The sequence below is a fragment of the Meleagris gallopavo genome, chromosome 1, assembly GCF_905368555.1.
Source record: "Meleagris gallopavo chromosome 1, MGAL_WU_HG_1.1, whole genome shotgun sequence".
In the NCBI taxonomy this organism is placed as follows: domain Eukaryota; kingdom Metazoa; phylum Chordata; class Aves; order Galliformes; family Phasianidae; genus Meleagris; species Meleagris gallopavo.
In genome coordinates this window covers 58349760-58365690 of record NC_139404.1, presented here as the reverse complement: position 1 = coordinate 58365690, position 15931 = coordinate 58349760, and the positions used below count along the sequence as shown (strand labels likewise).

Here is a 15931-nt window from a genome sequence, read left to right as displayed (position 1 = left end):
ACAGAAGAGTTTTTATTATTAACATTTGGCAAATTAAATAGGAAATCAGCTTCCTTCCTTACATTATTTTATCCTTGTGTTTGTGAATGAGTAAGTTTGGTGCCCGTGGGTGTTTAAGAAACTTTTGGGGATGTAAAAATGGCTGAGTTAGAGGCAGAAACTGTGGAGAAGATTTTCTTCCTCATTTGACAACGTGAGACTAAATAAAAATGACATACCCAGCCCTGAGTGCGCACTGTCGTGCCAGGAGGAGGAGGGGACCAGTGCTTCTCACTGAGCACTTGGATGAAGATGAATGGTGCAAAGCAGAGTGATCCAATAGCCCTGGGGTGGGAAAATGCAGAGCTGCATTTTCCTCCACGCCTGCCACCAGTGCTCAAGATCCTGTTTTGTGTAAGCAGTGCAGGTCCCTTCCTCAGGTCGTGTCCTGCTCAGTTGCCAAGTGCTTTGTAGTGGGGACAGTCTCACACAGCTCTCGGGTGCAACACCTCACCTACAGGCACTGGCAACACTCATCAGAGGGACTTCCAGTGCTGACGTGCTGGCGATTTAATAGCAATGTGTGAGAAAGACTGAGCTGCACTTGCTGTGAAACAAAGCTCACTTCCCTGTGCAGTGAGGTTGAGGAAACTGAAACCTTAAGAGGGGAAGAAAATCACTGACCTCTGCCTGGGGACACCCGAAGGAATAGGTGAGCTTTTTTGTCATGATGGGTTCCAGTGCAGGGTTTGTCATCCCTCTATAAGATCCTTCTATCCTTAAAAGATCAGTTTGCCAGACCTGACTTAGCATACATGACTTTGAAGTACAAATTTGGCTCAACTTTAAATAAAGTTACCCACAGATTTCTGACACACTGTTAGTCATATGCATTGCATGGCTTCAAGAGTGAGGGAAACAAAAGTGGAATGCGTCAGCACATTCAGTCCATGAGCTACTGTGTTGTGTACTTCACATCCTGTGGTTAGGACCTTAAATGTACTAGAATGTGGTCCTGTGCAACTCATCATCTTAGAAAGGCGTAATGTATTCTTTTCTAGCTCTTGTTTTCCAGACAAGACTGTTACTGGTTGCTCTTTATAACTTACTACCTTCTCATCGCCAGCTGAGGTCGATGGGAATCTGGCTGTGCTGAGCTGGTGCACACCAGCGCTGGAGGTGCATAGTGGTGCAGGACCTGGACCAGTGAGAGCTGTGGTTTCAGGTCCAGCTTTGATGCCAAAAATCCAAAAGCTTTTCCAGCCACACCCCCACCAGCAGCCTAACTGTACATCAGAGAAACAGCAGCTTCTGCCTGCTGAATCAGCAGCAGAAGCAAGAGCAGATAAGCCTCAAAGGAGCTGAGACCAAAAGTAAGGAATTAGTCCATTCCTGGTGAATAAAACCTGGACTGGCAGAAAATAGTGGGATGCTCTCGGAGAGCAATTACAGGGTCCTGGAGATAGAGAACAGGCAGCACGTGTTCCATTAGTGCTGAACTGAAACTCATTCAGGGAAAATAAGCCTTCCTTCAGAAAATAATTTTGCCGGGGGGGAAAAACTGCTCTCTGCTTATTTCTCTGAACCTTTATGTGCTTTAAAAACACCAACAAATTCTTGCTATCTCTACTTCCATCTTAGCATGTGTGTTACACCCCTTTTCCCCCATGGAGAGACGGGTAGAGGCAGTGTCAAGGTTAAACCTGGTGGAAAGCTTTGTTAAAGGTGCTCCCAGCCTGCTGGCGAAGGCACGGCACCTGCTAGGCATGCCCAGTGCGCGCCCGCAGCCGGCTCTCCCTTTGGGAAGGATTTGCAAGGCTGAAGCACAAAGAGCGCTTGTTGCCCAGTCTCCGGTAGTCTCCCAGTGCTCCCACTAGCTGGGAAGGACTGGTTACCATGGAGGCTGCCATCTGTTCGCTCCCCGCTGGAATGTGATTATCCGTGCTGGGTTGGGAACCGGCACGAGCAAGGGAGCGTGTGCTGGCTGCAATTATCTGCAATGGAGTGTGGTAATGGAAGGCTTGAATGAGCGAGCTGGAGCAGCACATAAAGGGATTTTACCAAAACTGTTAATGTTTTCTAGCCAAGAGGAATAAACGTGGCTTTCTGTAAGGTCAGTGCTGAATTCGTAACGTGTGCCGGTGATTTTTAATGGGGCGATGTATTTATGATTTGAAGCCGGTAGCACCATGGCAATAATGCTTATTGTTAGGAGTGCAGCGGGGAGGAGGAGCGGTTGCGTTTTAAAGATTTCTCTTTTGGTTCAAGCAGTTTAATTTGGGGTCATTAAAGCAGTAAGTCAGAACAATCACTGGCCACTCTGACACAAATGGAGCAATTCATATCTCTTGTCTTTATGAAATGCTGTTCGCTGCCAAATCTGTTTGATTTATATGCCTTTTCACATTGATTGCTTTTTGTCTGAGTGATCTATACACACATATATATATATACACATACATATATATGTGATAAGTGCTTTGTTTTTCATACTGTACTGAATGGTGAAATGGGGGGTAATGTTGAAACAGAGCCATCAATACAATAGATATTTGGGGTGTTTCATTCAGTTTGTACAGAGGAAGCAGTGTAAGGTAAGCAGAATGCAGTATCAGTTTTTTCACTCTTCACTCCCACCCTCAGCCCCTGTTTCCAGCTCACGAACTGACCAAACATTTTGGAGTAGTTTAATTGTACAGAGACTTTGCACAAGTTTTACAGGATGCCCTGTAGATATTGTGACTGTCTTGTTGGGAGAATGTCATGGAAAGGAAAAAAAAATTGGAAGTATATGCTTGTAAGGCTTTGTGTCCTCTAAAAGACATTTTTGCTGCTTTCTAGGAGAAGGCATATTTTTTTTTTTTCATAAAAAATGCACGATAAACGTTTGTTTGCAGTTTAAATCAGTGTCATAAGGAGCACTAAAATTCATTCCTTCGAGTCCAGTTGTATGCCAAGTAGATAAAGATTTACACCAGCAAATATTTTTAGTCGTGTAGGGACTTTTCCCTTTTCAAATAAAGCTTTTACACTGCATCCCTTTGCCAGGACTGCCATTTTCATTTGCTACATGGGAGAATACCGTTAGAAGCTTTTAATTAAAACTGTGTTGGTCCTATTTCTGCCCTCTGCTTCATGCATGTAAAATGTCAGTGCATTGGAGTCCAGGAGAAAAGTTACCATTGTGGTTAATAAGTCGCTATTGCAACATAGTTGACTGATCAATTTTTAACCTTGGAGAGGCTTTCCAAGTCTTACTGCCTACCAGAAGTGTAGGGGGGAAGGGAGTGGTTATTTCTTTGAGTACTTACACTGCTGGTTGTACACCAGCTTTTCTTATGCTTCTTATGTCTGAAGTCTTTTCAGATGTTATGTTACTCTTCCAAGTTGGTGGAATAGGGTGAGTCTTCTCAATGGAAGCTTCATTACCCTTGTAATTCAAAATACTTGTTTTTAACCCCTTATTTCTCCAGAATTTAAGCATTCTGCTGCCATTGAAGTGGGTGATCCGTGCAAATGCAACGGGCTGCAGTGAACTTGTTCAGACACGGTTGCATGTCTGTAATTGCATCATTAGATAGAGCACAGGAGGCAGGTTGGCTTTTGTGTTTGGAAGGAGATCAGACTTTCACCCTTCAAACACAGCTCTGAAGCTTGCTGAGGGTGTCAGGAGGGAAGGGTAACCACCCTGAGGTCATCCTGGAGCTGATGTGGAATGCCTTTCTGTTCACTGATCCGCTTCTAGCCAGGCAGCTGTTGCCAGCAGAATTCCGTCTCAGTGGGGATGGGAAATACTGGATCAGTGACAAGTCTTCGCAGAAAGCAGCAATCATATTGACCTAAAGGTAATGTCTTGTATGTCCTCCTGGAGGTGATTACTCCTCATTGCTATTTAATGTGCTGGGAAGCTTGTTTTTCTACTACCTTTGCTAAACCTGTTCCAAGGATAAGCAATGGGACTTTCCATTTGGCATTCTGTAGCTCTACTTATTATATTCTCTGATGAGCAGAGGCCTGAGAAAAATATTATTTTTAAAATTATTATTTCTTTTTCTGAATGATCTCTATGTGGCTGTTAAATACACGTATTTTCTACAATTAAATTTTACTTTAGGTCACTAGGTCAGACTTCATTTGCAGATATGGGATTTAAAGACTAGGCACTCTTTAATCCATTTGAGCATCTGGCCTTTCATAGTAGGCATCCCATTTCCATCTAACAGAGCAACTGTTAAATGTCTGCTTGAAATTAATTATTTTTTTAAAAGATTTATTGCAGACTTCAGTGGATTATTATGGTCAGCTCTGATATTTATGCTTAATGGAAACAAATGAGGGTCAGTGCAATCTGCTACATGATCTCTTGAAGGAGATTTGTTCTAAAACACTGTTTTTTTGGGCCAGCAGACATTGTACTCAGTAGTGGGATTTTTTCTTAGGATGACAAACTCAATTTGATACATTCCCTTAGAAAAAAGACTCTCTGAATGAACTCCCAACTAATTAGTGCCTAGAAATACAGCCTAGTATGCAGTGGGTTTTTCATAATCTTGTTTATAATACATATATATATATGCACACACTCTGAGCTTTTAGTGAGAGTTGCTACTAAATGGTGAAATCCTGAGTCAATATACAGGAGGCTGGCTTGCATATAAACGATCACAATTGTTCTCTTCAAACAGACAAGTCTTTCTGCTTTTCATTCGACGCATGACTGTGGAATGCTGTTTGACATGACTTGCCTTTATTTATACATTGTCTTCAGGCTGCTACTTCTCAGAGTTTTTAAACACTCTCAGTTTTTGATTCACATTCTCTCCTGCCATTTACTAGTTCACTGTGAACATTAAAACAAAAATGCTGAGGGTCTGTACCGTTTCCTCATGGTAGCATGGCTATTTGGAGGTTAAAGCCTGCAGCTCCCTTGGAAGAGTTTGCTGTTTTGGGAAGTCTTGGTGCCTGTTTACAAACTGTTCCCTTTGCAACTCACACGGAATAATGGAGTCCTCGAGATGCTGGATGTGGGAGGACAAAGCTGCTGACACAGCACTGCTGCTGTTGGTCTGTCTGCAAGGCCTCACGTCTTCTATGCCTTGTATGGGTGGGGACAAAATGCAGGCATTAACACTTATTGGATGACACTAGGAATTGTTGTACCAGATTTTAGAAAACATGAAATTTGTTTGAAACTTCATGAATCTGTGAAATTGGTTCTAAAGCAGATCTTCTTACTAAACCAATGAAGTGAGGTATTCATGCATGACTAAATGTGAGAGACTGGCAGTGCGTGGAGTCATGACATGCCTAGGAATCGTGGCAGGATTTTTTTAGTCTATTCCAAGGGGGGTTAGAATGATTTCAGCAAACATTACTTTCAGTTAATCATTGCTCAGACTTCACAGTTAGGAGAACGGAGGAGGCAAATAACTGCAAGCCAAATAACAAATGTTTTGAAGAGACATTATTTCAGAGGTGTTTGGTTTATCCAGTTGCTTTTACTGTACATAACAATTAGGTGTTGATTTTAAGTGCAAAAGTACTACTTGTTCTGGTAAAAACGTGAGAATTGTTTACTTTGTAATGAATAACTGAGCATAGCAAATACTTGAGTACGTTTGGAAAAGTGGAGCTCAGAAATGGATGGTCACCAACAACCATGTGATTTATGTCTCGTTTAGCTGTTCAGTGGACTTCTCTTTCAGTACATAGATAATTACAGATTGTTACAGGCTATTGAAAACAAACAAACTTTAACCACAACTTTAAGCTGTAGTAAATGACCAAAAGCCAATGCTACATTGTGCTTCAGAAACTGAGCAAGAAAGATCAAAATCATTGGCGGTGTCATGAGAGTCTTGTTATCAAAACACGGAAGCAGATGCTTGAGAACTGAATTGTACCTATCTACCCAGAGCCAATAGTCATGGCCAGTCCTCAGAACTTCACAGGACAGTTAATGGAGAGCAGACGTGTTTTGGATCAGAAGGAAGGGAAGTCTTCTGGTCTTGACAGCTGGCTAGTAGGAGCTATTCCAGCTGTTCATCTTTAGAGGAATCTTCAGTGCAGTTTTTAATGCTTGTTCTTGACTACCTGCAGGCTTCTGTTAGCTTGTATATCCTTTGGATTATACTTTGCTGTTGTGGCTTCCTCACTCACCTTCACAAAGATCATATAGATGCAGCTAACTGTGCTATTCAATGTTATTCCATTTATGCTTACTCTTTGGGAAAACAAAAAATCCACATTCATCCCCAGTTAAGTAGGAGCTGTGATTACAGCTCTGTGTTTCTGGTATACATTTGGTAGCTGAGATTAAAAATATGTACCATTTGAGCCTTCTCAGCTGATGATCTCTGCCTAAACTGGGGTCCGAGGCTTCAGAAGTCTTGAATTCCATTCTTTTTTGTAGTCAGAGGTTTTGTTTTGCAGGCACTGAGTTGTGTCACAGGCAGTGTGTTGTATTCCCTGGAGTGCTGGGTGGTAGAAGGAAGATGAGCTCAAAAGCTTTGAGTAATGGTTTGATTCTGTACTTAGTTATTCCTGCAGGGTAAGACTCACACTTTCCTAACTGGTGTCTCCTCTGTCCCGGCATGACTTTCATCCTGCCACATTCCACTCCCAACTCTTACATGAATTAATATTTTTGTCTTCCTCTTCTTAAGGAGGTCACTGCTAAGGAAATTAAGTGAAAGCATGAAGTTTCTTTTCATTAATTCAAAATAATTTATGATGGCTCTCCATATAATGCCTTCAGTAGTTACACTGAGACCCGTATCTGTCACCTAGAAGAAATATCTTGATGCTGTCTTTACATGTGTTCAACACGGTTGAGTATTGAACAGCTGTTAAGCTTGCCAAAATATTAAGAGTTCGTAGTTTATATAACTGCATCTTTCCTTGCCACTTTTCTTTTTAAGAATTCTCTGGCAGCTCTGTATGCCAAGTCAGCTTCCATGACTAATTTTGATGTCGATTCTCTTCAGTAGCTCTTGTTCATGCCATTGCTTGGAGCCCTATTTTGCTGTTATGACTTGGACACCCACTGTAAAGCAACTGGCAAGCTTTCTTGTCTTTTGGCTTGTCAAGATTTCCATGTGTGAGTCAGTTCTTATTGTGGAAGCTGCTAGGAAATCTTAAAAATAGCTACTTGAAGTCAAAATGAAATGGAAAGCTTAGTGGTGGAATTCAAACTTTATCTGAAACTGAAAACACAACACAACTTAGTCTGATGAAATATTCAGAGGTAAGTGTGTGAACGCTATTTGCACTCAGTGAAGTCAGCAGTGCTGCACTGTTCTGTCTGCTAGCATTGTGTTATTTTTGGTACATGCTCTTTAGAAAAAACTCTTCCAGCTTGCTGTAGGTAAAGCACAAGTTTTTACTCATTTTGCTGTTTGTTCTGCATGCTGTGGCCTTGCTGCTGGCATAAGAGTATGATTGCTACTTCGTCATGTTTTTTATTTATGTGTTTGTCTGCAAAGCTGCTCTTGTTAATTATAAAATGTTCTTTGTAAACTATTGACTTAAATTTTCAAGACCCATCTTGTTGCTGATGTTAGCCTGCTATGACTGAGAATATTCCCAAATTTTCTTTCTGTTAAGAGATTCTGAAAATTGTAGAATGTTTTTTGCTTATTGTTTAACATAGGAATAGAACATCAGTTGCTAGCTGAGAGGGGTTTTTTTTTTGCGTATGCATGTGTGCTCTGAGTAAAATCTTCAGCATGTGTTAATGATCTACAAAGCTAACAAATGTGATATGAACTGGAATTTCATGTAGACATTTACAGTGAAAAACAATGCATGGGACACAGTCATTATGGGAAGGAAATCCACTCAATCCAGTGTGATCTGCTTACAGTTATTTGATACTGGAGTCTATTCGTCATGTTTTGGTTTATTAAGATTTTCTTTGTGGATCCCTGAGCACTGTTTCAATCCATGTTTGTCTCAAAATCGGGTGAAATTTTAGAAACCATTTCCATAAGAAAGGCAACAATGACTTTTTTACTATGAATGTTTTACACTTGGCATTTTTTCTGATTCTGGGGTTGTGGGGATTTTTTTGAGTTCATACACAGCAGCAAAAGAACTGTGAGAAAAAGCTTATTCATTGTTTTTGTATTAAAATAGATGATGAAAAGCTATTAGAGGCTCAGCTGATGAGGTTTGGGGTGTGGGTAGTGATAATTTAAAGGAAATTATAGTTTCATTAGTGCTGATGCAGTCTCCATGGAGGCTGTGTTTAACTGTCAGTGTAACTTCACTGTGTAAAATGTCCAGTAATGACTATCACTGATCTTGCACCCATATTGTATCAAAAACTGAAATAAACTTCTAAATTATGTCATTTTCCCACTACATTCTGTTATCATCACCTTCCTTTTCTGAAATAATTTTGTTTGGGAAATCCCTCTTGGTCATTTTCTTTTGGACACTTGAATTTAGCAAGGCTAGATCATAGAATCATGAAATTGTTTGAGTTGGAAGGGACCCTTAAAGGCCATGTGGTCCAACCCCCCTGCAGTGAACAGGGACACCCACAGGTAGATCAGGTTGCTCAGAGCCCCGTCCAGCCTGACCTTGGATGTCTCCAGGGATGGGGCATCCACCACGTCTGTAGGCAGCCTATGCCAGTGCTTCACCACCCTGACTGTAAAAACCTTCCTTATATCCGATCTAAATCTCTTCCCTTTTAGTTTGAAGCTATAAACTGGAAAAGATAAAAGCAAAAATTAAAAAATCAGTAACATGTACTAATGGCAGGAGCTAATAAGACTTAAAACGACTCTGTAAAGAAGGTCCCAGTTTGCTGACTATCCCGTAAGTACTAGGTTGGGCTAGAGGACAAAGAGTCTAAAGCTGTTGATTTGTATGTTTAAAGCAGAAGGAAATAGTCCTGATAGTGGAATTTTTTTAGTCACAAGATGTTCTTAGGAACTGATGTGTTCTGGAGAAAGTTACCCTGATGCCATCACAGAATGTGATGGGGATGTTGGAAAAGGGTGGAAGGGAAAGGACAGCAGTATTGTGCTACCAAGTTTCTCTTTTTCAGAAAGCACAGTCAGAGTTGAGGTTAAACGTGTTTAAAACACTTATACTAGTGCATATTCTGTACAAGAAATACAAGTGGAATTTGAGAAGAGACCAAACAAATTCGTGGTGAATATGCCTGTCAGCAACAGTAAAATACAGTATGAATGTATTCCCTGATGCATTGAGGGAAGAATCATTATGAGCTTCTGCTAGGTTACCCAAATATTTGCTACTTGTTCTTTTCTAATATTTGTTCTTTTCAGCTATAAGATATTAGATAGAATGAATTTTTAATTTTTTTTTTCTTGACCACGGTTAGTTTTTATGTGCTTATCTACTCTTGAAATGTACTGATGTCTCCCACTCAGGTACTTATCATGAATCTTTCATGCTGTTTTCTTGTTAGCTCCAAACAAAAATAATTTCTTTTATATTTACTATCTGACACTGCCCAAGATTATTTTTTCTTATTATTTCTATATAGAAACAGAATCACTCTCACTGTGTTCTGACCTGTTTCACTGGTGAATCTCTGAGTTTTTAACATGGCAGGGATGGTTTTAAAGCTGAGGATGCAGCCTTTCACCTAATGGCTAAATGTAGAGAAAAGTCTGTGTGATTAGTTTTTTAGTTTGGATTGCGTTATTTGGTTTGGTTGCTGAAAGTTATTGTTTTCCTGGCTTATTGTTGCTGTTGTCTCCCCTCCTAAAATGAGCAATGTTCTTTTTTACATGTAATGTGTGACCTAAAGCTAAATTAACCGGAAAAGGAGAGTCTGTGTTGTCGGCTGTTTTGCAAAGTTGTTAAATGAGCAATATGCTGAATCTGCAGGTAAAGAAAGGCAGGTGGCACAGTGCTACTGGGATAGGTCCCAAACATCTCCCTCCCCTCTTCTCTTTTTTGGGCCCTCTGTAAAGGAAGCGTGTGGCTTTCTGTGGTAGCAGCTACCGTGTGGTTCTCACCTGATGAGCACCAGCGTGGCACCGCTGGACACTGGTAATATAGACCTGCATCCTGGCTGGAAGCAGTGATAAGTGGCCTCCTTGAAGGTAATGGGGTCACTGGGGATGAAGTGCAGGTAGGAGAGCTGGAGAAGTGGTTTTCTTCAGGGGAAGGCATGGGGAAGGGAAAGCATGAATACAACATGAGGAAAGGCAGAGCTGCCAGGCTGCAGGGTCTCCAATTGGTATTTATTTGCTCACTGTATGCTAGTGTAACAGAAGGGATAGCGCTGTAGTCACTTCCTCTTCCCTAAATTGCAACATGAGACTTTTCCCTCAGTTTTGTAGAAACTAGCCAGATTAAAAATATTAAGAACAGGAAGTGTAAGAAATAGAAAACTGTTGAGCTATTTTTTTCTTTTTATTTTTACTGGACAATCAAACTCAATTAATAAGGCAAAGCCTTTGTCCACTTTCATATTTCAAATCAAAGTTCTTTTGGCAGTTGATGATCTTTCTACTAGAGAAGATTACTTGAACAATGAACCACAATTTCCTGGATTTTTTGTAAATACGGGAAATAGTTGAAGTTACAGAAGCACTTTATATGGTTAGGAGATAGCAGTCACATGCTGCTCAAACATCTTCAGGAGAGGTCTTTCATTTTTGTAGAACTATGAGCATTTAATTATTTGTTTGGAGGGCGTTGTGTTGCTTGTATGCTTCAAGTAAATTGCAGACACTGAGATTCGACAGTGAAAATGCTGTGCAAACATAGGACAAAAAGGCAGACTTTTCCCTTAAGAACTCCTATTACATGTCCTTTGGGCTTTTGTGCAACTACTGGCTTTCCCTTTGGAGCATGTGTTACAGCTGAGCTGGAGGGGGGAAAAAAGGATGGAAAAATACTGATATTTGCTTTCGAACTATGGCATGGCAAGTACTCATTTCACCTTCCTTGGTATTGCTTGTTTCAAACCCAAATCCTTGCATGTGAACCAGGAGAGCTGTGCCCCTGGTACAGGATGGGGAAAGCCGTGGATGTAACAACAGGCAATGAATTCATTGCCTCCCATGGCTGCATGGAACCGATGGAACAGTTTTTTGTTCTCCTAACTGGAAGGGGAAGTGCCATCGTAACACAATTGTTTCTGTTATGCTGCAGATCCAGGATCTCTCATAATGTTTTACACCTCGTGGTGGCTGACTTATCTATTTAAGGTCCTGTTGATGGCTTTTGTCCTAAATACTCATTTCTAAACTGCCTTCACACTCAGCCCGCTGCTGTCTGGACTTATCCTTGTTCACTTTAATCCTTGGTCACTTGTTTCTGTAGGTCACTTGTTGAATCTAGAGGTTTGTTCCCCATTTTATTTTTCAGTGGGTACATGCAAAACTTGAGTTGTACCATTGCTTCTTCCTTCCTCACATGACTGGGTGGCAAAGCCTAAAGAACGCAGCTTAATGAGACAGCATGTTTCGAGGTTTGCTTACTGGAAGGCATTTGTCCTCTCTCCCTTTCTCCTTCTCTTGACACTGAAGCTCATCTGACCCTATAGGACAGCTCAGACTGCTAAGTTATCAGACCAATCCAAGGGAAAGTTAGTATGTTTCTGGCAGATTAGTGACCTGAACTGGCTTTTGGCACTGTCAGAGAAGACTTTCAGCAAGGAGAGGAAGAGCAGCATGTTCCTTCATCAACCAGTAGCTTGACATAACCATCCTCTTGGGCTGCTCACTGATTGTCTTGCCTTGCTTCTCCTGAGGATATTGGGCAATCATGCATGAATTTCACCCTTTGTGTACCCATTCAGGGCTTCCTGTCAACGCTTCACAGCTACTGCATTCAGTCATCATTAACCTCTGCAATCACGGGCTGTCTCCACTACTGCCCCCCGGATGAGATGGCAGAACTGAGTTAATGTGACAGGCTGGCACTGGTATGAGCACTTGTGTTCCTGCTGAGCTGTGCAGTGCTGTGATTTCCACTATGCACCTCACAGAGGTTGTCACCTTGTAGAAAGCACTGGTTCAGCTTGCTGACCTGAAAGAAAACTGTTTGCTTTCCTGATGGAGATTTTCCTGCTAGGTTACATTGGCTAATCTTGGGCTGATGTTTTGATAAGTGAATCTTGACTATAGCTGCAAGGGGGGAATGATGGGAGTACAATCACTTAATGTACTAGAACCACTGGACTGAAATGCATCTGTAACATAATCTACATTCTTGAGGGTGTTATCTTCTCCCTTCCTTGGTAGCGAGTGGAAACTTCTGAACATCTGTGTGGTAGTTTCCCTCATATGCAGATCCTAACAGCTGGCTGCTTGACTTTTTAAGCCATTTACTTTGTTGCCACACTCAGCTTCTGCAGTTTTACTGTCCATTTGTTGCACAGACTTCCTGCCTTTGATTGCCATGTACCTCACTACTGGCAACAGGAACCGCAGAGCACCAGTCATAGGGCTATTTTGGGCTTTTGCATTTGTCTGAAGCCTCAGTATACTAGGCAGCACTCAGACAGCAAGCAGATGATAGCCTGCACATCCGCCCAGCAAGAAGGTGCAGCAGGAGGAGGAAAAAGCAGCTGCCCCTCAGCTAAGCATGCCTGGCAGTGGTTTGTATCCAGCCTCCAGCACTGCATCACTTTTTACTGATGTTACACTATTCCAAGAATCAAGAAAAGGAAGCACAAAGAAGGACTGACAGGAGAATGGACTTCTTTGGGGTGAAGGTCTGCAGTACCTTGCTAGCTAAACCCATTACCTGATGATGAACAGTGGGGAGCCAAGCCAAACCCTCGCTGTAGATTATTGCAGAGCTTTTAAGTCTGGCTTTTAGCAACACCTTGCAAACTGTTTTGGATTAGTGACAAAGCATGCCTTTGTTTTTGCCCAGGGCCAAATTATCTTGCTTTTGAAGAACTGGGGTAGAAGGGAAAGGGAGAAGGTTAGTAACAGTGTGAAACAACCGTATCTATCTTATAGGAGCCATGTAAAAGGTGCCTTTTTAGTTGTTGTGGTTTTAAGTCTCTTCTTGGATTAACAGAGATATTTAAAGATCTGTCACAGAAAAAAAAAAAAAAAGAGGGTGTGCTTTTAAGGTAGAGAGCACTGTTATTTTGGAATTCAGAAGTGCTTTTGCTAAGTTCTATACTAGAAGGCTCTTGGGTTACTGATCCTTCTAATGGGACAAAAATCACTTTTTTTCCATCACCGGCTTGCAGAAACTTCATGTCATATTCTGACACAGTGTTCTCAGCAAAACTCTTCCAACACAGTGCTTGAAGTGAGTCTGCAATAGGAAGCCGGCTAAAGGCAGACAGGCTGAATGCTGGTCTGTGATTCACTGTCACATGAGCTGATTTGTTTTCAGGGGTGTGTGTCAGTGTGGAATGTTGCCCATGTAGCTCTTCATACTTCGTTCAACTTTTCAGATTTCCTGAGAGTGCTCATGATCACGTGACTTTTCTCAACTACAGCTTCATCAAATTCAGAATATTCCAAACAGTAAATAATTTGTGCCCCCCTTACCTGCAAAATGGGAGAAGCACTAAGAGAGTTTATAAAGTTTAGTTTCAAGAGTGCCTAGAGTTGGAAAACAGAGCAAATGTCCTATATTTACTGTGAGACGTCTGTAAAAATGCTTTAGAACTAGAGTGTTGAAGTCCGATGATTTTGTCCTGAGAAAACTCAGTTTTGTAGAATGTCACTAGTTTAGTGTGGACCAAACCTACAGTAGTTTTAGTTTGAATACTTATTTTATTCGTATGTATTAAATGACATCAGCTATGCAGTGGTATGATTTTAATTACCCACTAATGAGAACATTTCATTTAACTAGCTATTCTCCATGCCATTATCTGATTTTAAAGAAATTTAATAAAATTAACTTTATTCCTTAGTTTATTTACTATAAAGTTCATAGGCATGTTCTAATGAAAGGTAAGACATAGCTGTGCCTCTTGTCAATGTGCTGACAATTAATATGACATTTGAGTGTAGGTTGTACTTTGTACTATCTCTGTTCTTCTGTAAGCAAAGCTGGATATAAAACTCGTGTGAAACCAGGGGAATAGGTTAACAAGATGTCCCCGTTGTATCTGTTCTAATCTTCCCTAAGTCCCTTTATCTGCTAGCTAGTCAAACAAAGATAAAACAATTAATCTTTTACCTTTTTTAAGATGGAGGAGCTAAGCATGTGTTTTGAAGTTAGGTCTTGGAGATGCCTTTTTATCTGTTTTAATGTTGCTTCTTGAAATGAAATAAAGTTCAGAATTTCCTTCAACTTAGTAAAATTCTTTCTTTCCTGAAGAAAATCAGTAGCTGCAGATGCTCTTTTTGAGCTGTTACAAATGATGGAGTTGTTGGATGGGTAGAAGATGGACCCTACAGAGTAGGTCAGAGCTCTGATCTGGTGTCTTCTATGCTTTCCATCTTGGGGGTGTGCCTCTCACTTTAGACTTTTGAGATATCAGCAGAACCTGACAGCTCAAATGTCATCCCTCCCACGCAGCTCATGTGAAAGAGTTTGAAACAGTTGTGGTACCCACAAAAGGGAGAGTTGGTGGCTTTTTGCAGCACTGCTCTGATGGCCCCTCACCTTTTCTTCCCTTATGGTGGTCAGTAACTCATATTTATATAATTGTTTTTCCTTTTAATATTATTTTGCAGCCATTTCTTTTAGTTTTCCAACCCACTGTGTTGCTTGTGTAAGAATGGAAAACTTCAATGCTGGATCCCATCTGCATTTAAAATTTGCCGCCTACTTCTGTAACATACATTATCAGTGCCTGTCCTGGGTTAGAAAGAGTGCATCATGGTGTAGGAAGACTGGCAAAATCACTGGCAAGTGGACAAAACAGGCTGATGAGGAAAGTGTGTTGTTTGAAATGTGGGAAACAAAGGAAAATGTTATCTTCTCTGCAAAGGCTTTTGTGGAGAGAAGCAGTGTTCTGTTGTAGGCTTCGTCCGTCTGGAAACCCAAGTAAGGATATGGTCTTTGAATTATTGGAGATGAACTTCAGAACAGACACACAACCCATGCATTGGATTTCTTAGTCTAGTCTCTTAGTCCATTGTTTTATAAACTTTGTCATTTAGTCACTTTCTGATTTAATGGTGTATTGATGACCCAACTTAGTGAGATTTGTGTCTTTAAAGGACCCTGGGGTTACTGGCTAGGAGTGACAAGTATGGCAAATTGCAGCTTCCTCTTCTAGCTGTTAATAAAACACATGCCCACAACAAAAACAACACATGAGAGTTTGTGTCAAAGTGCTAAAAAAGGGTTCCATTTAGGTTTCACAGCTGTGGGCACAGAACTCTAGCCTCATCGTCTTGAGAAGAAAAATGTGCCAAAGTTTTGAAGTCAGTAGGGGAAAATAGTTGTTTTCACTGGTTTTGGCAAAAATCCTTTTGCTCAACATCTGTAGTAGAAAGGAAATAATTAGCTGCCCTCATCCAGTGTGCTGCCTCCTCAGTGAAAAACAGATATTCCTAACAATGGATTGTTTTGCAAGTGCATTCCCTGTAACCCTTGGTAGTTGTCCTTCAAAGCAGTTCTGCAAAGGCTTGCTTGTGCACAGCCTTGAGCATGAGGCTTAGGAGTGGACCTTGGAGGAAGGGGCTGCAGGGAGATGTGGTTTGGAGCTGTGGTTGGAGATGACCTCAGCTGCAGTGAATGAAGAGCTGGCTGCTGTATTCTGATTCATTTTATCCAAATTGACAGGGCTGGACTATAAATCCTAGTTTCTTTCTCCTCCTGGTATAACTGCGTGCCAGCCTGGGACCACGTGATGGGAGAGCTCACATGTGAGCAACAACGAAATGCTACTTGCTGTAACTTCTCTTTTCAGTTAGTCCTTTCACTTTTCGAACATTTGCATTTGCACAGTTCAGAATTCATTGTAATCTCTTTGTGTTGTACCCTTGGGTACAGGATCTAGTTTGTGCCATTTAAAAATTGATATGAA

General features: G+C 41.1%; 1 protein-coding gene across 5 annotated transcripts in view; it reads left to right on the top strand.

The window, feature by feature from the left end:
• Positions 1–15931, top strand: part of FGD4 (FYVE, RhoGEF and PH domain containing 4) — a 115826-nt gene that overhangs the window by 39632 nt on the left and 60263 nt on the right. Inside the window, exons 1-2 of one of the 5 annotated variants that reach the window (XM_085229363.1) lie at positions 1736–2092; positions 3725–3824. The exons of 3 other annotated variants lie outside the window; for them this stretch is intronic. The gene's annotated coding sequence lies outside the window, so the exon portion shown is untranslated. Of the gene's footprint in view, positions 1–1735; positions 2093–3724; positions 3825–15931 lie in introns of those variants that run through there. One more of the 5 variants, XM_085229356.1, reaches the window with a different exon arrangement.